The sequence below is a fragment of the Balaenoptera borealis genome (assembly GCF_965194805.1).
Source record: "Balaenoptera borealis genome assembly, chromosome: 3".
Taxonomy (NCBI): domain Eukaryota; kingdom Metazoa; phylum Chordata; class Mammalia; order Artiodactyla; family Balaenopteridae; genus Balaenoptera; species Balaenoptera borealis.
Window position 1 is genome coordinate 117,179,544 of NC_138866.1, and position 26,516 is coordinate 117,206,059.

A 26,516-nucleotide genomic window follows, 5' to 3' on the forward strand; every position below is an offset into this window, starting at 1 on the left:
TTCAATAAATATTTATTGATCAGGTCATCATATATAAAGCATAATATTATTTTGTGGAGTAGTGAAGGTTTTGAAACTTGGGTAGACATTAGGTTGAAAGTGTGTGGCTTCCTGTGAAGTATGTTTAAATTTTGAACTTTGACTTACGTTTTTTATTATTAAAGACTCTTTCTCTCACTTTTTAAAAATTTAGTATGATTATTTTGTATGTGCCTGGCATTGATCGAAACACTTTACATACATTAACTCATTTAATCCTACCCTATGAAGTAGTTATTCTTTAAATCCATATGGTATATGAGGAAACTGAGATGTAAGCAAGTTAAATAACTTTCTTAGAGACACAGTAAGTGATAGAGCTGAGACTCAAACTGAGAAAGAACAGTTAAAAGCCTACATCCTTAACTATGCTATACAGCTTCCCAGTATTATATATGTGAATTTTCAGATTTTGTCTAACTTAAGGCTCTAAATTCATCAAACTTCAGCCTCCTGCAAACACATACACACACACACCCTATTTCAATTCCTTGTTATTAGGGAGAGTAATAGACTATCTTGTGGTCATGGCATTTTCTATCACTAACATGCTTATCGTTAGTTGAGTTGGATAAAGATGTGTCTTTTGTTCCAAACTATTGACATTTTAGAACCATTCCATGAGTAATAAACATGATTTTGGCAAAGTTCCAAACACTGCTGTTGTTGGAAGTGTCATGCTAGATAGAATTATGAGTACTGTATTAAGGTAGACATTGCAAATAGAGTATTTTTGCAAATATCTCATAAACCTCCTGGTCTGTATAAGCCTTGCCTGTCTCACAAATGTACAGTTGCAGAAGTTGGGAAAATCTGAGGCAATAATATAGTCAATCGGTCACTGTTTAAATGTAGCATTTTTACTTTTTTGTCCATAGTGTTTATTGCAAAACAGCATAGGAACAATGGGTCTTCAGGGTAAAGCTAAATTGCCAGCAGGAAAGTTTATACTAAAATAAATCCCAACTCCTTAGTGAAAATCAAAATATGGCTATATAGAAACATTATAAGGACTTCATGTTCATGCATGTTCCTAATCTGTAAATCAGGACTCTTAATATAGATTTCTGTCTATGGCCAGAGTAAGCCTGCTAAGTAATTAGTATTTTCTTGAGTAGATTTCAGTAGACAAATATATATATATATAAAATTTTTATTTTATAAATACATAAATATATATACATATATATCAATACATACATACACATACATGTATACAATTATTGCCTACTTAAGTCAGTGGTGACTAATTGTTTAAATACAATTTGAGTCATTGGACCCTATGTGAGCAAGAAATAAATTTGTTTTGCTAAGTCACTAAGAGTGTAGGGAATATTTGTTACTGTCCCAGGCCTTGAATATCCTGACTAAGCTAATTCATATGTTCTATACTAAGGGTATCCAATTAATCATTAGAGACCCCTATTTATATAAAATGATACTTTGGAGAGAGAACACAGAATTAGTGAAGCCCTATAACACACCAAGTCACTAGTCATTGACTGCTCATTGTAGAGTTGATGCTAGAGTAGGTATGTCAGTGGAAGCTTCTGAAAACACAACATTCCCTAGAATGAACTCTTAGATAATCAAATCAGGGGAGTCATCAACTTATTTTTTCATGACAGTAAAAAAAAAAACCAGTGTAATCTTTTTTAAGCAAAAGCTTTGGGCCAAACATAAGCCCTGCAAGAAGCATTCTTCTACAAAGAATGTAGAAGGCAGAAAATAAAAGTTAGAGACAAAATTAACAAAGTAAAAACAAAAGTACAAAAGAGAGTATCAACAAAATCAGTACTTCTAATAAAAGTGATAACCCTCTGGAGGACTAATGAAGAAAAAAAGAAAAAGGCATAAATTTCCAATTTCAAGAATGAGAAAGGGACATCTTAGCAGGTCCTACAGACATTAAAAAAGATAATAAGAGAATTTAAAAAGTAACTTTATGCTAGAAGATGTGAAAATTTAGATGAAATGGACAAATTCTTAGAAATGGACAAAATTTAGATGAAATGGACAAATTTAGATGAAATGGGCAAATTAACAGTTTGCTAAAACTTTACAGAAAATTAAAAATTTGAATAGTTCCATATTTATTAGTGAAATTGAGTCTGTAATTTGGAACTTTCCCACAAAGAAATTTTTAGGTCCAGGTGGCTTCACAAATACATTTTTCCAAGAAATTTTCAGAAAAAAATAACATCAATATTACTAAAACTCAGAGAATAAGAAGAAAATATTTCCCAACCCGTTTTGAGGCTTACATAACCTTAATATCAACACCTGATAAAGACATCATAAGAAAGGAAAATTTCAAGTCCACTTCTCTTGGGAACATGGGTGAACAAATTCTAAAAATATTAGCAAATCAAATCTAGATAGATAGATAAAGAAATAGATGTCATGACCAAGTTGAATTTACTATAGGAGCGTTAAGTTTGTTATAAGATTCAGAACTCAATGAATGTAACTGACTAAATTAATAGAAAAAGAGAGAGAGAATTACATCATCTCAATTGGTTTTGTCAAATAGTATTTGATAAAATTTACCCACTTATGATTTTTTTAAATGCTTATAGCAAACTACTCCTTCCTTAATCTGATAGGGTGTTTTATTCGCCTCCCCTGCAAACCTCCAGCAAGTATCACATATAGTGGCAAAACGTTTAAGGCATTTATATTGCAATCAGGAATAAAACAAAGATCCCTGCCATAACCACGTGTATCACCATTATATTGGAGATCCTAGACCTGGGCTATCCAGTACCATATTTGGCAATTTAAATTTTAATTAGTTAAAATTATAGATCATCAGTCACACTGGCCACCTGTCAGGTTCTCAGTAGGCACATGTGACTAGTGGCTACTATATACCACAAATATAGAACACTTCCATTATCACAGAAAGTTCTATTGGATAGTGCTGACCTAGGCAGTACAGTAAGGGAGGAAGCATAATGATTAGAAAGAGAGAAATAAAACTGCAATTATTTACAGATGACATGATTGTTACAAAGAAAATTTGAAAGAATCTACAAACTGATAGAATTAAAAAGTGAATTTTAATATTTCAAGGTTGCCAGATACATGATTGGTATACAAAATCAATTTTAGGCCTGTATACTAACAATAAACAAAAAGTAAAAAATTTTAAATAATACCATATTAGTATACAAAAACATCAAATACACAAAATTAATCAAACAAAAGACCTCTATACTGAAAAATTTAAGACATTAGGAAAAATTAAGACAAAAAAATAGAAGACGATATCAGTTCATGGATTGAAAGAGTTAGTGTTGTGTGATTTCAGTTCTCCTCACATAGATTCAGTGTAGTCTCAAGCAAAATCCCTGAAGATTTGTTTGTTAGGTTTTGAAATTGACAAGCTGATTCTTAAATTATAAAAATGCAAAGGGCCAAGAATAGCCAAGATAGTCTTGAAGAATAACAAAACTGGAGGATTTTTACTACAGGATATCAAGACCTTTTATAAAGCTACAATAGTAAAGACAGCATGGTTCTGGCACGAGAAAAGACAAATAAGCCAATGAAACAAAATGGAGCCAACGGATGCACAGATATATAGTGACTTGATATATATCAAAGATAACATTGCAGTGCAGAGAGAAAGGGACATTCTTTTCAATAAATTGTACTAGGTCAATTAGATACCCATGTGGGGGAAAAAAAGATGAATCTTGACCTCAAATCATATAAAGACTCAAAAGATAAATTATAGATATGCAAAGTAAAACAATAAAGCTTCTGGAAGAAAACCTTATCTTTGTGACCCTGTAGTAGGCAAAGAATCTTAAACTGAATACATATAGCGTTAACAATAAAAGGAAAAAATTATACATTGAACTGCATTAAAATTAAGAAAGTCTGTTCATTAAAAGACACCATTAAGAATGAAAAGGCAAGCCACAGAGTGGGAAAGGGTATTTGCAATTTGCATTACATATACCTGATTAAAAGACTGACGATACCAAATGTTGGTGAGATTATGTTGCATCTGCAACACATTTTCCAGAATTGGTGGGAATATAAATTGCTTTAACCACTCTGGTTAATACCTTTAAAAATTGTTTTTTTACTAAAGCTTAACTTACTCATACTCAAAACCACATGACCTTACAATTTCACTCGTAGGTGTATACCCAGTAGAAATGCTAATATATGTTCACTAAAACACATGTATAAGAGTGTTCAGAGAACAGTAGTCACGTAGCCAAAAGCTGGAAATAGTCTAGGTGTTCAACAACAACAAACTGGATAACTAAATAGTGGTACATTTGTACAATGGAATACTATACAACAATGAGAAGAAATGAAGTATTGCAGTACACAACTATGTGGATGAATCTCAGGGACCTAATGATCCGTGGAAAAACCCAGTCACAAGAGTATACATTTTATATCATTCCAGTTATATAAAGTTTAAAAACAGGAAAAAATGATTTATTGTGTTAGAAGACAGGAGAGTTGTTACTTTAGGAAGAAGGGTTTTGACAGGGGAATAACACGAGGCAATCTTCTCTGTAGCTGGTTAAGGAAGTTCTGTTCTACTGATAGTTTGCTATAAATATTTAATAAATTCATCACTGGATAAATCTTATTAAATGCTTCTATTTGATAAAATCTATTGAGATGATATGGTTTTTCTCTCTTTTTTCTGTTAATTTGAATTCCGAGTATTAAACCAACCTTGTGTTCTTATAGTATATTTCTTGATCTGGATATGGTTACATGGGTGCATTCACTTTATGAAAATTAATCAATGTGTATTACATTGTATGTATTACATTGTGATTAAAAGCTTATTTTAAAAGTTTAATATTTAAAAAATTAAAAGTATATTTGGAGTGATGGCCAAAGTTTTCATGTTGTTTATAGCACAAGAAGAGACAAAGAAAAATTTACATTTCCATGGAAGATTATCCTTTTCAGTCATGCTTGAGTTAAATGTACTCTTTAGAAGAACTATATTTTATGAGGTAGTTGAGTAATTAACACTTGCCCCTGTGAAGTCAGCTACAAATGAAGTGAAGCTTTTTAAGTTGCAGCAAAACAATGGCATAATAATTAAATGAAACTTATTAGTGGTAAGAACTGACTTCTCAATTTTACTTCTCCTTTCCTAGTTGTTGTTTTTCAGATATTAGGTAAAAGTCAATCCAGGATAATGATCTCTGAGAGAAGAGAAATGAGGTGATCCTACAGTGTTTCCAAGCCACAGTGCAGAGAGAGGGAACCTTAACAGCCCAGGAGTCTCATAGGATTGAGTTTGGGGTTCAGCTATGTGGCAAGAAAGTTAAAGGAGAGGCCTGCAGAAATGTAGAGTTCCAGAGACCTATAGAGGGCCCCTTCAAGTCTTTGGCTAAATATCAATCTGTGCATACATGTGAAATAACTACGAAACACCAGGAAAAGAACCACTGGAAAGAGTAGGAAGAAGAATCCTCAGAGATTACAGAGAGTAAGGTGGCCCTACCAGCCAGAGTGGAAAGACCTCCTAATAGACAGGCATTGGGTAAAGTTGTAAGGGTATTGCCCTAGACTAGAAGCTACTCTGGCCCTACCTAACAAAGTTTAAAAGTAAGCCTTGAAATGATCAAACCATATCCAAGTAACTTAACTACACACAGGACAAAGCTCAAAAACACTTAAAAGAATGCAAAAAAATCCATACCATGTAATGCAATCCCATTTCTGGGTATTTATCCAAAATCATTGAAATCAGGATCTTGAAGAGATGTTTACACTTCTATGTTAATTGAAGCATTATTCAATAGCCAAGAGGTGGAAGCAACCCAAATGTTCATCAGTAGATGAATGAATAAAGAAAATGGTGGTATATACGTACAGTGGGATGTTACTTAGCCTCAAAAAAGAAGGAATTCTGTCATGCAACAACATGGGAGAACCTTGAGGACGTTATGCTAAGTGAAATAAGCCAGTCACAGAAGGACAAATACTGCATGATTCCACTTGTGTGAGGTATCTAAAATAGTCAAACTCATAGAAGCAGAAAGTAGAATAGTGGTTGCCAGGGGCAGGAGGGAAGAGGAAATAGGGAGTTGCTGTTCAATGAGTATAAATTTCAGTTATGAAAGATGAAAAAGTTCTAGAGATCACCTGTACAACATTAAGCTTGTAGTTAACAGTGCTGTACACTTAAAAATTTGTTGAGGGTAAATAAATAATTAAATAAATTGCACAGATTCATTGGTTCATTCATTTTTGCTATAAATACTGTTTTCTGCTTTTTAAAAATATGCTACATATCCATATAGTGAAGCACAAAAGATAAATATATCCATAACAAATCTGAAAAAAATATCCAATACCCAACAATACAAAATAATGTCTTTATCCTAAAAAATTTACCAGACATGCAAAGAAGCAGGAAAGTATGACCCATAACTGGGACAAAATCAACCAATAAGAAGAGAGAAAGAAATGACACATATGATTGAATTAGCAGGCAAGGGTATTAAAGCAGCAATTATAAGTATACTCCATATGTTCAGGAAGGTAGAGGGAAACATGAACATGCCAAGAAGAGACATGGAAGTTATTTTTAAAAAGAGAAACCCAAATAGAACTTCTAGAGATGAAAAATACAATATCTGAAATGAAAAATACAGCAGACTGCAGGAGAACAGGATTAGTTAAAACCCAAAGACATAGCAATAGCAATTATCTAAAATGAAACACCAAGAGAAAAAAATACTTGGGGGAAAAAGAAAAGAAGAAAACTGACAGTACCAATGAGCTATGGGACAGTATCAAGCAGTTTAACGTAAGTGTAACAAGTTTCAGAAGGAGATAGGGAGACAGAAAGACTATTTCAAGAAGTAATGGGCAAATATTTACCAAGTTTGTTGAAAACTATAAACCCAAAGATTGTAGAAGTTCACAAATCTCTAAGCAGAAGAACCAGGCACAAAAATTGTTGAAACTAATGACAAAAATCTTGAAAAAATCCTTAAAAACAGTCAAGGGTGGGGGGTGGGGAATCACCTTAAATAACAGACAAGCAAATATATAAAAATTACTGCAGGCTTCTTGTCAGAAACGAAACATGCCAGAAGTGGCATCCTTAACGTGCTGGAAATAAAAATTTAAAAAACAAACAAAAAACCCCACTCATCCTAGAACTCTGTATCTGACAAAAAAGATTTTCCCAAAATGAAGGCAAAATAAAGACTTTTGGGGATAAACAAAGCTTAGAGAATTTGTCACCAACACACCTGCACCGTAAGAAATGTTAAAAGTAGTTCTTCAGGAAGAAAGAAAATGATATCAAATGGAAATTTACATCTATGAAAAGAAATGAGGAGCCCTGTAAAGAGTAAACATGTAGGTGGATGTAAAAGCCTCTTCCCCCTCATTTAAGAAATTTTTTTCTTAAAGATAATTGTTTAAATCAAGAATAACAATATATTGTGGTATTTACAATGTAAGTGGAAGAAAAAAAGAGGTATGGCTGATAAGTCAGTGGTAGAGAAAATGGAATCATAAAAAATACTCAGAAAATGGCAGGAAAAAAAGAAAAGCAAGGCCCACTGGCCTTCAAAGCCAAATGGTCTGAGGGCTCATCTTCCTGGTACAGGAACCCAGGCCTGGGGATCCCAACATGGACCTCTCAGGAGACCCAGAGGGCTGTGGGAAGTAGAGACTCCACTCTTAAAGAGTGTACACAAAGATCTCACACACTCCCGGACCCAAGGCAGAAGTAATTTTAAAGGAGCCTGGGTCAGACCCACGTGCTGATCTTGGAGAGTTTCCCACAGAGGCAGGAGGCAGCTGGAGCTCATCCTAAGGACATAGACACTGGTGGCTGCCATTTTTGGAAGCTTGTTCTACCATAGGGACACTGGTGCTAATGAGCACCATTTTGTAATCCTCTCTCTAACTTATTAGGCTCAAGACCTAGCCCCATCCCTGCTCACCAGCCTGTAGGTACCAGTACTGGGACACCTCAAGCCAAGCAACTAGCTGAGCACAGCCACGCCCACCAGCAGGCAGGCTGCCTTAAGATCCCCTGAGCCCAGAGCTGCCCCTGACATGGCCCTGTACACCAGAGGGCCCAGGACCTGGCCCCACAGACCAGTGCACAGGCAGTAGACCCAGAACCCCCAAAGCCCTGCAGCCAGAGACCCCAGGACCCAGCTCTGCCCACCAGTGGACAGGCATAGCCCCAGAACCCCCTTGGCCTTGGCCCTGCCCACCAGTGGGTAGATACCAGCCCCAGGACCACTGAAGCCTGCTGTGGCAGGACCCAGCCTATCTACCAGTAGGCCAACACCAGCTCTGAGATACTTTGGCCCCCTCAGCCAGCTGCTCCAGGATCCAGCCCCCCTCACTAGCAGGCCAACACAAGCTTCAGGACACCCCGGACCCCATAGCCAGCTGTGTCAGGAACTGGCCCCATCCACCAGCAGTCCAGCACCAGCTTTGGGACCCCTGGGCCCTGCAGCCAGAGACCCTAGGACCCAGCTCTGCTGACCAGTGGGCCGGCACTATCCCCAAGACCCAGGTTCACCCACTGGTGGGCAGGCACCAGCCCTGGGATCTCCTGGACCCCAGCTCTGCCCACCAGCAGGCTGACACTGGCCCCGGGACCACTGCCCTATAGTCTGCCTTGTCAGAACCCTGCCAACACATCAGGAGGCCGGCACCAACTCTGAGAGACCTCCTAGGTCCCAGCCCTGCCCACCAGCAGGCCAACTCCAGCTTTGGGACACCTTGGGCCCCTTAGCCAGCAGCTCAAGGATACAGCTCCACCCACAAGCAAACTGACACCAGTGTTGGGAACCCTAGGGCCCTGCTCCACTCACCAACGAGCTGGCAGTAGCCCAGGAACACCCAGGCCGCAGCCCTGCCTACCAGTAGTCAGACACCAGCTCTGAGATACCTTGGACCAACCGGCCCAAGATCCAGCCTCACTCACCAGCAGGCCAGCATGAGCTTTGAGACACCCTGGAATCTGCAACCACCCACCCAGGGACCTGGCTCTGCCTACCAGTGAGCCAGCACTGACCCTCGGGCACCCTGGAAAACAGCCTCCTTGTGACCCAGCCCTGCCAACCAACAGCCAGCAGCCTCTGTTCAAGGCAGGACCTGGCAGCCAACCAGACCAGGGGCCAGCCATGCATACCAGACTGCCCACAGTAGTCAGCCCATTACAACAGAAGGACCCACGTAGCCCACATAGGGGGCACGCCTAGAGCATATAGCCCTGGTGACCAGAGGGGAGTATGCTGCTGGGATGCATAGGACATCTCCTAAAAAGACCACTTCTCCAAGATTGGGAAACATAACCAACCTACCAGATACATAGAAATAAAAACAGAAAATTAGGCAAAATGAGGCAACAGAGGAACATGTTCCAAATGAAGGAACAAGATAAAACCCCAGAAGAACTGAGTGAAGTGGAGATAGGCAGGGTACCCAATGAAGAATTCAAGGTAATGATCATAAAGATGACCAATAAACACAGGAGAAGAATGTACGAACAGAGTGAGGAGTTAGAAGTTTTTAACAAAGAGTTAGAAGATATAAAGAGGAGGATGAAGAACACAATAACTGAAATAAAAATTACATTAGAAGGAATCAACAGTAGATTAAATGATGCAGAGGAACAGGTCAGCAAACTGGAAGAAGGAGTAGTGGAAATCACTGAAGCTGAACAGAAAAAGAGTAAAAAGAAATGAGAGTTTAAGAGACCTCTGAAATAACATCAAATGTACTAACATTTGCATTAGAGGGGTCCCACAAGAAGAGAGAGAAAAAGGGACAGAGAATATAAAGACATAATAGCTGAAAACTTCCCTAACCTGGAAAAGGAAACAGACATCCATGCCTAGGAAGCACAGAGTTGATCCAAACAGGATCAACCTAAAGAGGACCACACCAAGACACATTATAATTTAAATGGTAAAAATTAAAGAGAGAATATTAAAAGCAGCAAGGAAAAAACAAGTCTTGTACAAGGGAACTCCTATAAGGCTATCAGCTGACTTTTCAGCAGAAACTCTACAGACCAGAAGGAGTGGCACAATATATTTAAAGTGATGAAAGGGAAAATCCTACAGCCAAGAATACTCTACCCAAGGAGGCTTTCATTCACATTTACTGGAGAGATGAGAAATTTTACAGACAAAGCAAAAGCTAAAAGAGTTCAGCACCACCAAACCAACTTTACAAGAAATGTTAAAGGGGCTTCTCTAAGCAAAAAAGAAAAGGCCACAACTAGAAAGTTGAAAGGTAAAAGCTCATCAGTAAAAGCAAATACATGGTGAAGATAATAAATCAACCACATACAAAGCTAGTAGGAAGGTTAAAAGACAAAAGTAGTAAATGTATATCTGCAATAAGTAGTTAAGGATACACAAAACAAAGAGATGTAAAATATGTCAAAAATAATAATTGGGCGGGGAGGGGAGTAAAAATGCAGAGTTGTCTAAATACCTTTGAATTTAAGAGATTAGCAACTAAAATAATCACATAGATAGCTATATATAAACCTCATGGTAACCAAACACCAAAAATCTATGATAGATACACACACAAAAAAAAAAATAGAAAAGAATCCAAATATAATACTAAAGAGAGTCATCAAATAACAAGGGAAGAGAACAAAAGAAGAAGAAAAGAACAAAAAGAACTACAGAAACAACCCCAAAACAATTTACAAAATGGCGATAAGTACATATATATCTATCAGTAATTACTTTAAATTTAAATGAACTTAAATGCTCCAATCAAAAGACCTAGACTGGCTGAATGGATTCAAAAACAAGGTCCAACTAGATGCTGCCTCCAGGAGACTCATCTCAGTTCTAAATACAAACACAGGTTCAAAGTGAAGGGATGGAAGGTGATACTGTAAGTAAATGGCAGGCAAAAGAAAGTGAATGTAGCCATACTCATATCAAACACCATAGACTTCAAGCCATAAAAGGTAACAGGAGACAAAGATGGGCATAATATAATGATAAAGGGAACAATCCATAAAGAAGGCACCTAACATAGGAGCACCAAAATATATAAAGCAATTATTAACAAACCAAAAGGGAGAAATTGACAGTAAGGCAATAGTAGGGGACTATAACACCCCACTTACATCAGTAGATAGCTCATCCAGACAGAACGTCAATAAGGAAACACTGGCCTAAATGACACATTAACAAAGTAGAGGACAAAAATCATATCATCTCAGTAGATGCAGAAAAAGCATTTGACAGAATTCAACACCCATTTATGATATATATCTTTATATATGCTTATGAGCTTTTCCCATTTAGGATATATATGTGTTTCATTTTTTCATATACACCTTTGGATGGAGTAAAACAGAATATTGTCTGAGTGATCATAGTTTCCTTTTATTTGCAGGAAAATAATGTATTTCTAATTATTTAAGCTAGAGGACAACTTCCTGTATGTAGCTAGTATGTTGATGGGTCAAGACAATAGTTTCAGTCTGGTAGAATATGGTTGAATATAGTCATTAGCAGCTCTGGACTGATCCAGCTGTAATATTATATTCTAAATAATCAGTGATACTTCTAGGTAACAGCACCTTAAATGAAATACATAATATTATGTTATATTACAAAATGTTTTTCCAGGAAAACAGATCTTGATTTGTCACTTGGTACAATGGGATTTGTGTAACTACATAAATCCTCTTTGTGTGTGTGTGTATATGTGTACACTCATGTGCCCATTTTCCTTCCTTCCTCCTAGGTTTATTTGTAGTGAAAATAGAAATTGCTGTACTTGTATCTTATTCTGCCATTTGTCTTAAAGATTTCAAATACTTAACAAAAAAAAATTGAAGCATTGCTCTCTAAATGTTTTTAATTGTTGCAGAGCTTGGGATCCTTTGCACTTCCCAAACTAGCTACTTCTCCTTACAGGGAAAAAATAACTCCATGTTTAGGCTAGCAAAGTAGAATTTGGGGTGGGAATTATATCCATAGAAATGTATTCAAATGTATTCCAAGAATAATTAGACCATTATATGGAAAGAAAAAAACCAAAAAACAAAAATCCAGTATTGTCCTAGGCACTTCAGGAGGGGGAAAAAAATCCATTTACACATGGTTTCTCTCCTTAAGGAGTTTATTTTCTGATATAAACGCAACAGCGAGGGCATATAAAATTCATCCCGAGAGAGTTAAAAGCTTTAGGTTAGTCTAAAATCATAGACTAATTGTTAGTGTTTCTGTTTGAGTAGAGGATGTACTATTTGGGGAGGCAGAGCAGACAGTAAGGAATGAGGCAGAGAATATACAAATGAGTAATAATTTCTTAATAATGTAAAGAAATAATTTATTTGGCATTATTAAATATTGTAGAATATCCATATTTAGGTATTTTAGGGTAATCTCTCATTTTCCTGGAAAGGCTGAAGGAAGTTATACTGGCTTAGAATTTGATGAGTCACCTTAAGGGGTTCCTTATAGAAAAGGAGTTCCCTATGTTCAAGTTGGGCATATTTAACTTTAGGGTACTCTATAACCTCCAAGAGTTTTAGTTTCTAAAATATATGAAAAACATGTAAAAGATTCCATATGACCCCCAAAAATCTTGAAACCACCAAATTCCTATGACCTCTGTAGTTACTTCTTATGACTAAAGTGGAGAATGAGAAATAAAAGTTTCACGGACTTTATGTTTGTTTTTAGTTTATAAACAAAGTCCCTTTGTTTGATTTTTGCATTCAGACTGTAAATTTACACCAAGAAACTGCTAGAAGAATTTAGTTTTCAGTCAAGAAATAGACATCAGTAACTTGCTTGAACACCCTTCCCCTTCCTTTCTCCAGGCGATAGTAAAGAGGTAGAAAACATTGGTGCCATGTCTTCAAATTTAGTGTATAATGTTAAGCTTCTTTTTAAATTCACTCTGCTTCCTAGAGATGGAGTTTTAGCACTAACAAAAAAGAATGCTCTCTATCCTTATTATAAATGTGCGTCACAGAGAAGCTCGATTTATAACCCAGATTCCTATTGGATTGTTTGGAGGCCATAGCTGCTTTGTTTTCGACTTTATAGAGACGGGAAGATTTGTGTGTCATCTTAATTTCTTATTCCTTAATCAATACTTGCCACATTTTGAAACCTAAAGCTTATGAGATGTGGGATAATACTTTAAATTCTGTTTTAAAGGAGCAATTTTTTAAAAATATGAAGCAGTGTATGGGCTATATGATGGGGCTTGTTGCAGGAACAATGTATGTATATATATATGAAGTATACATGATATACACCTACATATGTGGAGGAAAAGATTTTGATTTGGGAAGAAAAACAGAAGATACAATTTTATCTTTGCCAAATATTTATAATTCAAGTTTCACCTTTGTAAATAATTCTAGTGCCAAGATCTGAGACTGTTTATTTAAATGTCACTGAAAACTTAGTTTCAACCCTTAGTAAATGTATAGAAATGTATTTCTACACATTAAAAAATTCTATTTTCTATACATTTTATTTCTACTTCAATCACCTTATTTATTTAGGTAAGTGGAATTTCTGTGTAATTCACATTCATCTCAAATTTTAAAACCCACAATGTATCTATACCCCTTGCTTAGCATGCAGAAAGGTCTTAAGTACGAGTTAAATGAAAGTTCCTACGGTGCTGAAGTTAATTTAATTTGGTAACCTTCCTATTTGCTTAGAAAATTGTATATCTGGGAAATCTTAGCTTAAATCTTATTTAATTCACATTTATTGCTGATAAAATTTATGTTCCTTACCAATATATCATTCTGTGGAAAGGCAGATTGTATTGTTTCATTCATTCATTCATTCTTTCATTTATAGCTGCACTGGGTCTTCGTTGCTGCGCGCGTGGGCCTTCTCCAGTTTTGGAGAACAGGGGCCACTCCTCGTTGCAGTGCGTGGGTTTCTCGTTGCGGTGGCTTCTCTAGTTGCAGAGCACGGGCTCTAGGCGCGTGGGCTTCAGTAGTTGTGGTACGTGGGCTTCAGTAGTTGTGGCTCGTGGGCTCTAGAGCGCAGGCTCAGTAGTTGTGGCGCACGGGCTTAGTTGCTCTGCAGCATGTGGGATCTTCCCGGACCAGGGCTCGAACCCATGTCCCCTGCATTGGCAGGCGGATTCACAGCCACTGCGCCAACAGGGTAGCCCTGTACTGTTTCTTGATTGCTGTTCTTATCAACTTTTCTGAGATGATAAAAATTACAGAAGCTTAGAGAAAGTTGTTCTTTTCAGGGGACACATGTACTTCTCTTTTTTTGAGATTGCTTATTTGAGAAAATGTTAATATACCATATAATAGATATTTAACAAATATGTGTTGATTAAATGGACTGATACAGATAGATGAAGATTACTCTTTATTGACTTAAAAAGAGAAATACCACTTCATCCATAGACATTTTCCGTTGTTTGCCTACTATGTGGTAGGAACCAAATTGTTCAATTAATCTTACAACTACTTTATGAAGTAGAAGGTATTATCTCAGCTTTACAGATGAGAAAATTGAGATTTGGAAAGCTTACCTAACTAGTCCAGCATTGTCTAGCTTACCAGTATTCAAATTTAGGCCTATCAGGCTCAAAATTTCAGAATTTTTCCAAAATATACTATCTCTTTTTGCTTATTTGACCTATTTTATTAGTTTCTTCTATATTTTCATAACATTTATTGCTCAAAAGACCAATGGCAATGCATTTATTCTTTTTTATTTATTTATTTATTTATTTATTTATGGCTGTGTTGGGTCTTCGTTTCTGTGCGAGGGCTTTCTCCAGTTGCGGCAAGTGGGGGCCACTCTTCATCGCGGTGCGCGGGCCTTTCATTATTGCGGCCTCTCTTGTTGCGGAGCACAGGCTCCAGACGCGCAGGCTCAGTAGTTGTGGCTCACGGGCCTAGTTGCTCAGCGGCATGTGGGATCTTCCCAGATCAGGGCTCGAACCCGTGTCCCCTGCATTGGCAGGCAGATTCTCAACCACTGCGCCACCAGGGAAGCCCAATGCATTTATTCTTGACTAATTTTACAAGTTGTTTTAAAAGTCAGATTTATTGAGGTATAATTTACATACAATAAAATGCACCCCTTTAAAATATTTATTTATTTATTTATTTATTTATTTATTTATCTGTGGCTGCTCCACATGCTTCTTAGTTGCAGCATGCGGTGTGTGGACTCTCAGTTGCAGCATGCATGTGGGATCTCGTTCCCTGACCAGGGGTCAAACCCGGGCCCCCTGCATTGGGAGCGCAGAGTCTTACCCACTGGACCACCAGGGAAGTCCCTAAAATGCACCCCTTTTTTTTTTTTAATTTTTATTTATTTATTTATGACTGTGTTGGGTCTTCGTTTCTGTGCGAGGGCTTTCTCCAGTTGCGGCAAGCGGGGGCCACTCTTCATCGCGGTGCGCGGGCCTCTCACTATCGCGGCCTCTCTTGTTGCGGAGCACAGCCTCCAGACGCGCAGGCTCAGTAATTGTGGCTCACGGGCCTAGCTGCTCCGCGGCATGTGGGATCTTCCCAGACCAGGGGTCGAACCTGGGCTCCCTGCATTGGGAGCGCAGAGTCTTACCCACTGGACCACCAGGGAAGTCCCTAAAATGCACCCCTTTTAAAGTGTACAGTTAGATGAGTTGACAGATGTATATACTCATGTATATATAGCAATCAAAATCAAAATGGAATTTAAACATTTCCATTACCCCCCAAAAGTCCCTCATGCCCCTTTATAGTCATTCCCTTTCTGCCACTACTGATCTTTTATCCCTATAACTTTTTTTTCCAGAACGTCATATAAATTGAATCATATTAAGTAACCTTTTGTGTCTGGCTTCTTACTCTTAGCAAATGCTTTTAAGGTTCATCCATGTTGCTGCCGATATCAGGTTTCAGTTTATTGCTGAGTTGTATTCCATTGTATAGATGAACCACAGTTTATTTGCCCAGTCCTCAGTTGATGAACATTTGGTTTGTTTCCAGTTTGGGATTATTGTGAATAAACTGCTATACATTCATGTTTATAACCTGTTTAGTTTTAGAATATCTGGGTTAATATGGCATTATCTTGAGGACATGGCATTCTGTTCAGTGACTAGTTCATGGATTCCTTAGTCTTAAATAATCTAAAATATGAGCCCTCCATTAGAAATTAGGAATGAAGAAACTTGTTGACTATTTTCAATGAAAATTTGGAGGGTAGTATGTGACATTTGGGACATACTTTTTTTGTTGTTTAATTTAGCATGCTGTAGTAGTAGAAAGATAAATAATACAAAGTGGAGTACAATGAAAATTAGTGTAATGGCAAACACTGGACTAAGAGTTTAAAAATGGGGTTCTAGTCATTTAATCTGGTTTCAATCTCCAGTTTTCTCTCTTATTAGACTTCTAACACTTTGTGACTTTGAGCAAATTAGTAACATCTCTACAAGAAAAATGGGGCTAACATTTCCACATTTTTAAGTATATACATTATCTCATTTAGTCCTAAAGATCACCATATGAGGTACCTATGAGGTATATAGTACTAGTGGTATTTTACTGGTGAGTAAACTGTGATTCACAGAAGTGAAGCAACTGGCAATGGTGGTTGAGTCAACATTTGACTCCTTACGGTTTCCTTCTGGAAAATGGAGATAATACTCACTTTGTAGTTAATGAGAATCAAATGTGATTATATTAATAAGACTCAAAACTGCTAGTCTCTTGCTTTCCCTGCCCCCCCCCCTTTTAAATTGAAGTATAGTTGATTTACAGTGTTGTGTTTCTGGTGTACAGCAAGGTGATTCACTTATACATATGTATAGATTCTTTTCCATTATGGTTTATTACAGGATATTGAATATATTTCCCTGTGCTGTACAGAAGGACTTTGTTGTTTATTTATTTTATATATAGTAGTTTGTATGTTCTCCTTGCCTTTTTATAAAGGTCCCCCTTTCCTTGTCTCCTGCCCAGCTATTCTGTTATTTATTACGAGAATTTAAAACGTGGGAGCTAACCTTACCATGTTTTTTCTTTTAATTGCAAAAGATTATACAATGTCAGCGGGCTGGTATATTAGATTTTTCTTTTTATCATAAACGTTAGAAAAACATTAAGTTGACTAGCAAATAGAATTTCACCATATAGTCTAACAACCTGACAGATTGTTCTCACATGATTCCGGTTAGCACATTCTCCAATCATTTTTTCCAATGTGATGCTTTCTGCATTGCTTTGTGCAGTAGCTCAAAACTGCATTCTACTACTTCTGTGTCAACCGTCAGCCCAGTAATTACTCATATTTGAAAATCAGCTTGGGCACTGATTTCTTCCACATACAGCTTCTTCTGCATGGCCAAGGCTCTTATCTTTATGCCCTATGATTGTTTAAAATTACTGTAAGCAAGCAACTTGATGAACCTTTCCCCTTCTGTCATTCCTGTTTTGCAGGATTGCACCAATCTTGATAAAAACTTATTATCAGCAGCTATTCTGTAGAACCTCTTAGGATAGTTATACCAATTTGTGCTGTAAAGTCCTCCTATGCATGAGCCATGAAGAGTAAACACATCATTAGGTTTTCTTTCTCTTGGCTTTCTTAATGAGGGGAGAAATCTTACACAGCTGAAGAAGCCTGGGATTCCTTTCTGAACTGATATATTTACATAGCATATGCTTAGTTTGACACTTGCTTAGAAGAAGCAGAGAGCTTTTTTAGTTAAGTACTGTATAATACTTGAAAGACCATTTTAGCTACGCTGTAGCTGTTCAGCTTTTCTGGATACAAAGCTGCTCTCTGCTCTTTAAAAAACATTCCTATCCTAGTTCTTTATATTATTGCTTTCAGTGCTAGAGAGAATTAAGCTGAATACATTTGGGAGCTCTTTTCAGAAACAAATTTTAGTTTCAGAAGCTGCTGCATAATGCTAGTAGTTTAAAATGTCTGCACAAACCAAGGGCAACTCATTCTGCTCTTATCTAGTTGGTGAGAAAATAAATAGTGATTTGGAGCCAGATAATATGCTGTTGTGGTCTGATATAAAGAACCTACACTTGGAAGCCAGATAAATCTAGGTTTAAATCCCATTATGTGGTTGCTAACAATTTTTCTTCAGCAGAGTTAAATTTTCTTCGGCACTGTTTCCTCAACTGTATGGTAGTGATAAGAAGAGCTCCTTCTTAGGGTTTGATTTCAGTAACTGAAAGTATGTATAGCACCTGGCAGATGGTAAGACACTCTAAATATTTCCTTTCCCTGTAATCTTTCCCCTACACCCTCAAAAAAAGAATAACTTCCTTTATCACTCAAATGTGACTTGTTGTTGCTAACCTAAATATGTCTCCTGAAGGTTTGAGATAGATGAAGATAGCAGAGTTGACCTACTCATGGAGTGCTGGTAATGATTTTCAGCACAAACTCTGGACTATGGGAAGACTAGGTTAGTTTGAAAATGTACATGGCTATAAACACTGTGACTAGATACAGACCTCCCGCGTGACTAACGCACATTCCAATTTAATATTTATGGAGTACCTACTACAGTGGATCTGGATAAGACATTCTACTGAGAGATGTGCTCGTTTGCCCTTCTGTCTTTCCTCTTCTTTCTGGACTGCAACACAGACATGACGGCTGAAGCTTCAATAACTTTCTTGGGCCATAGTGTGATGTAGAAAGATAGAAAGTGCCTAGGTCCTTGACCATGTAGCTGTATATTAGCTCTAGACTGCCTAATTCTGGGTTTCTTTAGCATAAGTGAAAAATATCAATGGGTGGAACATATAAGGGTTTGTTTCTGGTATCTGTTACTAGCAGCAGAACCTAATCCAAACTGATTCAGATAGCAGTCTGGATATATGCATCTGACTCCTTCTAAACCCACCTCTAGTCACCACTAAAATATCTAAAAATAGTACACCAGCACTTAAACATAGAAGAGGCACGTTCATATACCTGAAATATAGAAATGTCAAGAAATTTCTATTAGAAATAACCTAGATATTCCCACTGAAAGCAACTAGAGCTCTTTGAAGAATGGCTGTTTCAGGTCTTTGGTAGAAAGTGTGCGTGATGAACCTGGGATACCTTTTCATAGAAGGAAGCTCTCAGAAACTACTTGGGTTGTGTCAAAAGGACTTAGGAATCAACTTGAAGAGATTTGCACTGGCTAAAGATGGGATAATTTGAGCATCAAGAAGTAGTAACTGTGGGGGGCTTCCCTGGTGGCACAGTGGTTGAGAGTCTGCCTGCCAATGCAGGGGACGCGGGTTCGAGCCCTGGTCTGGGAGGATCCCACATGCCGCGGAGCAACTCTGCCCGTGTGCCACAACTACTGAGCCTGCGCGTCTGGAGCCTGTGCTCGGCGGCGAGAGGCCGCGATGGTGAGAGGCCCGCGCACCGCGATGAAGAGTGGGCCCCGCACCGCGATGAAGAGTGGCCCCCGCTTGCCACAACTAGAGAAAGCCCTCGCACAGAAACGAGGACCCAACAAAGCCATACATACATACATACATACATAAATAAAAAGAATGTAAGCAGACAAGAATAGCATTAAAAAAAAAAAAGTAGTAGTAACTGTGGTGGATTGAAACATATCAAGTATGTTTAAAACTAATGAATTCAGATGTTACCTTTAAAAAGTCATTGTTTATTTTTGGAGGTTATTAGGGAGTCAATTCATTATTTCAAAAATTGGTAAAGGAAAGATTCAAGCATTAATTCTGGCTTTCCTGTACAAACTGTATAGGGATAACCAAATAGCTGCTAAGGGCAAGATTTTCTTTAACAGAAATATTTCAGCTACTACATTAAGAAAGGCCAATAGAATTATAATATCACCATTTTGCAGCCCCCCTAATGAAAGAATTTTCAGTGGTTGCTAAAACCATTTGATGGATTGCTAATGCAGAACTTTATAATGACTAGATCAGGCTGACAACACCTGAACATACAGATTAATCCTAACAGAAAAAAAAAAAAAAGAGACTACCAGACATATATTTCCTGATGAAAGTTCACACCTCTACCATAAAGTATTCTTGCTGAAAAATCAAACCCTACTTTTGTCAAGCTGTGGAATCAGCTACTAGTTTATATGAAGTACCCAGGGATGGAATCAGAGTAACACATTGCAGCCACTAAAAGAGAGGAAGGTAGCACTCAATACGAGGCAAAAGCATACTCTTGATATCACAGGTTATTTCAATAACAAGGAAATTTTAGAAATTGGTTTTTATGCTTGGAAATTTAAAAAATTGTGGAGTCTTTGGATTAAGACATGGAAAATGAGTTTACAAGACAGTAGACTGCTGAGGTGAATAGGAGAAAATATTTGCAAATCATGTATCTGATAAGGGATTAAAATCCAGAATATATAGAGAACTACTAAAACTCAACAATAAAAAAAAAAAAAAATCGAAAATGGGGGACTTCCCTGGTGGTCCCTGGTGGCTAAGGCTCTGCGCTGGCTTCCACTGCAGGGGGTGTGGGTCTGATCCCTGGTCGGGGAATTAGAATCTTGCATGCCGGCGCAGCCCGGATTAAAAAAAAAAAGCCAAAGATGGGCAAGGGACTTGAAAAAACATTTCTTCAAAGAAGATATACAAATAGCCAATAAGCACATGAAAAGATGCCCAACATCACTAATCATTAGGGAAATGCAAATCAAATCAAAACTACAATGAGATACTCACACACATTAGGATGGTTTTATTTAAAAAAATAAAATAAAAAATAACAAGTGTTTGCGAGGATGTGGAGAAATTGGAACCCTGTGCACTTTTGGTGAGGATGTTAATATGTTACAATCTCTGTGGAAAACAGTATGGAGATTCCTGAAAAACTTAAAAATGGACTTTCCATATGATCCAGCAATTCCATTTTGGGATTTATGTCCAAAAGAATTGAAAACAGGGTCTCAAAAAGATATTTGTACACCCATGTTCATAGTAGCATTATTCACAGCAGCAACCCAAGTACCCATCAACTGATGAATGAATAAGCGAAATGTGGTATATACCTATAATGAAATATTATTCGGCCTTAAAAAGGAAGGAAATTTGACATATGCTACAACATGGATGAAACTTGGGTTCATTATGCTAAGTGAAATAGGTCAGTCACAAAAAGACAAATACTATATGATTCCACTTATATGAGATACTTAGACTAGTCAAAATCATAGATGCAGAAAGTGTGGTTGCCAGGGGCTGGTGGGGAGAGAGGAATAGGGAAATGTTATTGTTTAATGGGTATGAGTTTCAGTTTTACAAGATGGGAAGAGTTATGGTGATGAATGGTAGTGATGGCCACACAGCATTGTGAATGTATTTAATACCATGTAACTGTACACTTAAAAATGGTTAAGGTAGTAAATTTTATGTTACTTGCATTTTACCACCCAAGAAAAAAAATTGGAAAAAAAATGTGCACTTCTACACTCTGGGCTAACAGAAGACACCAGGTGGTCTCAGGTCTCCTTGCAAATAGAGCACAGACAGAACCACAAGTATACCTTCCCCTAACTCCTGAGTTCTATTTTGAGTTTTTATTTATACAATTAACATATTCTTCATTAGATGGTTCTCCTTTTAAAAAATTTTTTTATTGAAGTATAGTTGATTTATAATGTGTTAATTGCTGCTGTATACATGGTTCTCCTTTATCTCTATAGTTTGAAGTTTTTCGTTTTTGTTTTGTTTTTTCCTTTCATGACAATGGAAATGTTTATAAGAGAATGGAAAGCAGAAGTATTGGTTTAAGTTGCTTCTAAGCAGATTTGTGTTGAGTAACCAAGCAGATAAATTTGAGCTTTGATGTCTTGGGTAATTTTCATTCTGAGAGTTATTACAAATAATCTATATCAAAGATTCTATGTTCTTATCAGAAATTAAGCTAAGTAGAAAAAAAAAGTTAAAGCATTTATATTCCGGGTTTTTCTTTGTTTCTCTTTTCTTCCCTCCCCCCGCCCCCCCCCACCACAGCTAATAAAAATGCAATCATGGAATAAAAAATTTTTATCTTAAGATTTCTACTTTCTTATACCTGAATTAATGTTAGTTACTAATTTTAGTTTAGTAATTAGTCCTTATACTAATGTTAGTTACTCTTATAAATACTGCCACTGTGGGGTTTTTAGGACACCAGTACATTATTTTCAAAGCCTCAAATTAACATGGACTGATGAAACTGTTATTAAGCTCCATTTTTATCTCTGGAGAAAGGTTTTGCTTCAACAAGCTATCCCAGAACATCATTATGATTATTGGCAAAATGAAGTGTTGTAATGAATTTGTAAGCTGTTGCTAGATTTGTAGGGCCAATGGGAATCCTATTTTCAAGAGCTTAATTATTCTAATCCACCTGCAGACCAGGTAGCTTTGCTGGGCTATGTATACATAAATATCATAATTATGACTTCCCTTTCTATTCTTTTCTGATAGTAACATGGTTTGTAATTATACTGTTAGATTTGAAGAAAATTCAAAAATAACAGTAGCTTCATTTAGAAATGCTAATACGCTGTTAAAATAACTAGGTAATGTTTTCTAAAATTGTACTCTACCTATGTAAACTGTTGATTCAAGGTCACAATTCAGCTTTATCTAGAATAAGATCTGTTAATGTCTGAGTTCAATTCACAATCTGGTAACCTGCTATAAATTAGAGTATCTCCTGGGAAAGGGTGGTATTCAGCTTCTGAAATAAAATATATATCAGCTCAAAGATACCCTGTGAACGTCAGAGCACAGGGTTTGGAGTTCAAATCTCTAGTGAACCATCAAATAATCACATGACCTAGGGTAAATTACTTAACATCACAGAGCCTCAGTTTCATCATCTGTAAAATAGAAATATAATTTTTAATCTTAAATTCTCAGCTATCTTGGCTTTGTCCTTGTCCTCTGTTTTAATGAATCCCTTGTGGGCTATTATACCTTAGTCTCTTCATCTGTAAAATGTGAATAATATAATATACTATAAACCCCCTGTTCAGTTTCTTTGGGATGTTTGCCTAGGAATATAATCTCATTTGAAGCATTGTGAGCCACTTGTATCAAAGATTATTTTAACTTTGTTTTTTTTTTTTTAATGGACTAGCAGAATTACCTTTTCATTTTGTCCTTTATTTTCAGTAGTTGCTAGGGAATACTACTTGCTTGCATTACTGGAAGAGTCCTGACCACCAAAAGTATTAGGCAGTTCTCCTTTGAGTTGGAGCTATCACAGAATACTTAAACATTTGACTGTGTAATTTAAATCTTGGTCTATCAAGCAGTAAACAGATGGAACATTACTAACAGCAGTACTTAAATTATAAATCTGTTTTAAAGAGTTGGCCAATATACAGCATCACAATCCATATTCTGTTATGTCAGTTATGTTCATTTTTATTTGGATTATGATTTCAGAATACCCAAGTATGGGGAAGGAAACAAAATTGTCTATTTCAAATGTCTGTTATTTTTTAAAATTGCATGCTTAACAGTGTTCATTCATTAAATATTTATTGAATGCCTACTTGAACCAGGCACATTTCTAGGCATTGGGGATGCCGCAATGACCAGGAGAAGCAAAATCGCAACCCTTGTGGAACTTACATTCTAGTGGATTGGAGAGGGCTTATAATCCGAATATGTATAATATCAAGTAGTGATAAATGCTATGAAGAAAAATAAAGCCAAGTAAGGACCTAGAGAATGATGGGGTGAGAGCTGCTATTTAGGATAGGGTGGTCAGAGAGGGCCTCTCTAATAAACTGACCCTTAAGCAGTGACCTGAAGAAGTAAGGGAGCAAGCCAAGTGGATACTGGGGAAACAGGTTGCCAAGCAGAGGGAATGGCAAATGCAAACACCCTGATTTCGGAGCATGCTTGACTGTAAGTCTACTCATTCCACCTGGAAGCTTTCACTTAAAACGTTACTGTGTTTCATAACACATTCTACATAACTTTTTTTTTTTTTTTTTTACAGTTTGTGTATCATTGCGTTATTGTTTCTTATGCCCATGTTTCCTACCAATCTGGCCTTTAGGGACAGGGATTGTGCCTTACCTGCCACATGTTAGCTGCCGAATAGATACTGATTGAACCAGTCAGTTTGCTTTTCTATTGAGCAACTACTATTCCTTCTATTTAGTTGCTACCGAAGGATTATAAGAATATAAATTGTTAGATACATAAATAAAAAAGAGAAAATAATGGGCAAGCAGGCATTGGTCTACATTATTCAGAGGAAAGAAAAAGCCAATAATTTCTTTCACTGAAATCTATTACAAATTTATTTGAAGGTTGTTCTTAACTGAAATATGACCTTCATATTTTAAAAACTCATGGTGATATCCACAGTTTTAACGTTTACTGAATTATTCAGGAAAATGAATTTGAAAAGTAAGGTATCAGGAAAATTTCTTTGAATTGCACATCATTTTAGAAGAGAACAGTTTGCTCTCCCAAAGGAAAACTAAGTTATATTTTGCTTTACTTAATTTTTAACTGTTTGTGCAAAGAACTTATTCCACAGTTTCTTTATGATGTTTACTGAATGTTATTTCTGTTGTAGATCTCTAAAGTTACTAAAACTAAATTTTATTGGATTATGTTTCTAATGAAATAAATCTTTAGGATCAGCAATACATGAGCTTTCAAGGTTTTTGAATTTATTTATTTACTTTTTTTTTTTTTTACTTTAACTTGAAAAGTTAATCTAGTTCATGGATGTAGCAAAAGATTTAAAATGAGTAGGAAGCTTATCACCACTCAGCAGAAAACCCTGGTTTTAGCTTTTAAAGTTACTATCATTTATACTTAGCAAAATGTCAATGTAATTTACTTTTTGAAATTTGAAAGTTTCTATAGTCAGTTTTGTATAATATGAGAAACATAATAAAATTAATGTACTTACCTTTAGATAAGCCTGTTTGGTAGTTTGTACTGCATGTCAATACTCAGAGTTTTCTTTCTCTCCATCCTCCCCTCCAAAAAATGTCAGTGCCTATTTTGAAAACTAAGAATTTTAACTAAAAATTTATATTTCTTTCTTTAAATATTTTAACAAAAGTGACTTTGACCTTCTTAATTTTCTTTTTTTATGGTCTAAAAACACATTAAACATATTCATGGAAAATTAGAAAATCATACTATATGTGCTGTTCTGTAACCTCCTTTTTTCAGTTAACAACCTCCATATGTCCTTCCATCTTTCCTTCTTACCAAGTCCATAGTCAGATTTCCCAGCTTAGGACCAAGTCTCACATCTGGTTGTTATATTTCTTAAGCCTCTTTTCAAAAAGTCTAACCGAGTCTCCTTTTTCTTTTCATACCACTAATTTATTAAGGAGATGGGGCCAACTCTCCTGCAGGATGTCTCACCTTCTTGATGTACTGGTTGCATCTGCACTTAACTTGTTCCTCTTTCCCTTGTATTTCCTGTTAACTAGAAATTAAATCGTAGGGCCAGAGAGATCCAAGTTAAACATCTTTGGCTGGGATATACAATAGGTTATGTACTTTTTATTTTAACTCATCAAGAGACACAACATCTGCATGAGTCATCATTAATGAGACTGAATTTGACCACTGAATTAGGGTGCTGACTGATCCCTTCATTGTAGAGTTTCACCTTTTTCTCCTTGTGACTAGGAAATAATGTATTTGGTGTTACTTTGCACAGTATGAATCACTAAATCCCTATCAAACATATGCCTGAATATAACACTTGCCTAAATTAGTAATTTCATGAGGAATTGCATAATACTAATTTTCTGATTTTAATTTTTTTCTTCCACATTATTAGCCACCTTTTTTCTGTAAAATAGAATTCTTTGTCATCTGGGGCTATTGGTGTGTTCTCCGGCAAAGATAGATAAATAAATTCTTTCATTTAGTTACCAATTTTCGTCAGAAGATGATTTAAGTATTTTTTCTGGCTATCTCCTTTTTTGAATATCATTATAGACTCATGGATCTTTATTGATTCAGTGTGTTTCAGTCAACGTCAGTCATAATTCTCACAGCTTTGACTTAATGGGGAAAGGGACCTTTCAGACTGATTTCTCTAAGAAGCCCTGATTGCTTTTATTATTTTTTTTTCCGATTGCTTTTAGTAAGGAATGGTATCAGATAACAAAATCTGGACATAAAGGTTATTGAAAGTTTTTAATTTTGACTTTTCTTTATTTTCCCATCACATGCCTCATCATAATGGTAGCCTACTAGTTCCATAAGCAGGTTTACTCTCTTTTGGGTCATGGAGGAAGGGCACGTCTCAAAGGGGGGACAAAAGCTTTATATTTCTGTTTTAACTGGTCTAAATGTTAGTATAGCTGATGGATGATTCAAATGTTGGCACATAAATGTTTTTAACGGAGGGCTTTATTTGTTTGTTTAAACATCACTTAGGGGCTTCCTTGGTGGCGCAGTGGTTAAGAATCCGCCTGCCAATGCAGGGAACACGGGTTCGAGCCCTGGTCCGGGA

The 26,516-nt window shown here is 36.6% G+C and overlaps 1 protein-coding gene and 1 long non-coding RNA gene across 3 annotated transcripts in view; one reads left to right on the forward strand and one right to left on the reverse strand.

The window, feature by feature from the left end:
* LOC309624873 overlaps positions 1–26,432 on the reverse strand; it is a 45,730-nt gene extending 19,298 nt beyond the window's left edge. Inside the window, exon 1 of the long non-coding RNA XR_014242187.1 lies at positions 16,854–26,432. This is a non-coding gene — a long non-coding RNA (uncharacterized lncRNA). The remainder of the gene's footprint in view (positions 1–16,853) is intronic.
* The window catches only part of GLCE (glucuronic acid epimerase), a 129,157-nt gene that overhangs the window by 80,882 nt on the left and 21,759 nt on the right, over positions 1–26,516 (forward strand). The window lies entirely within an intron of this gene.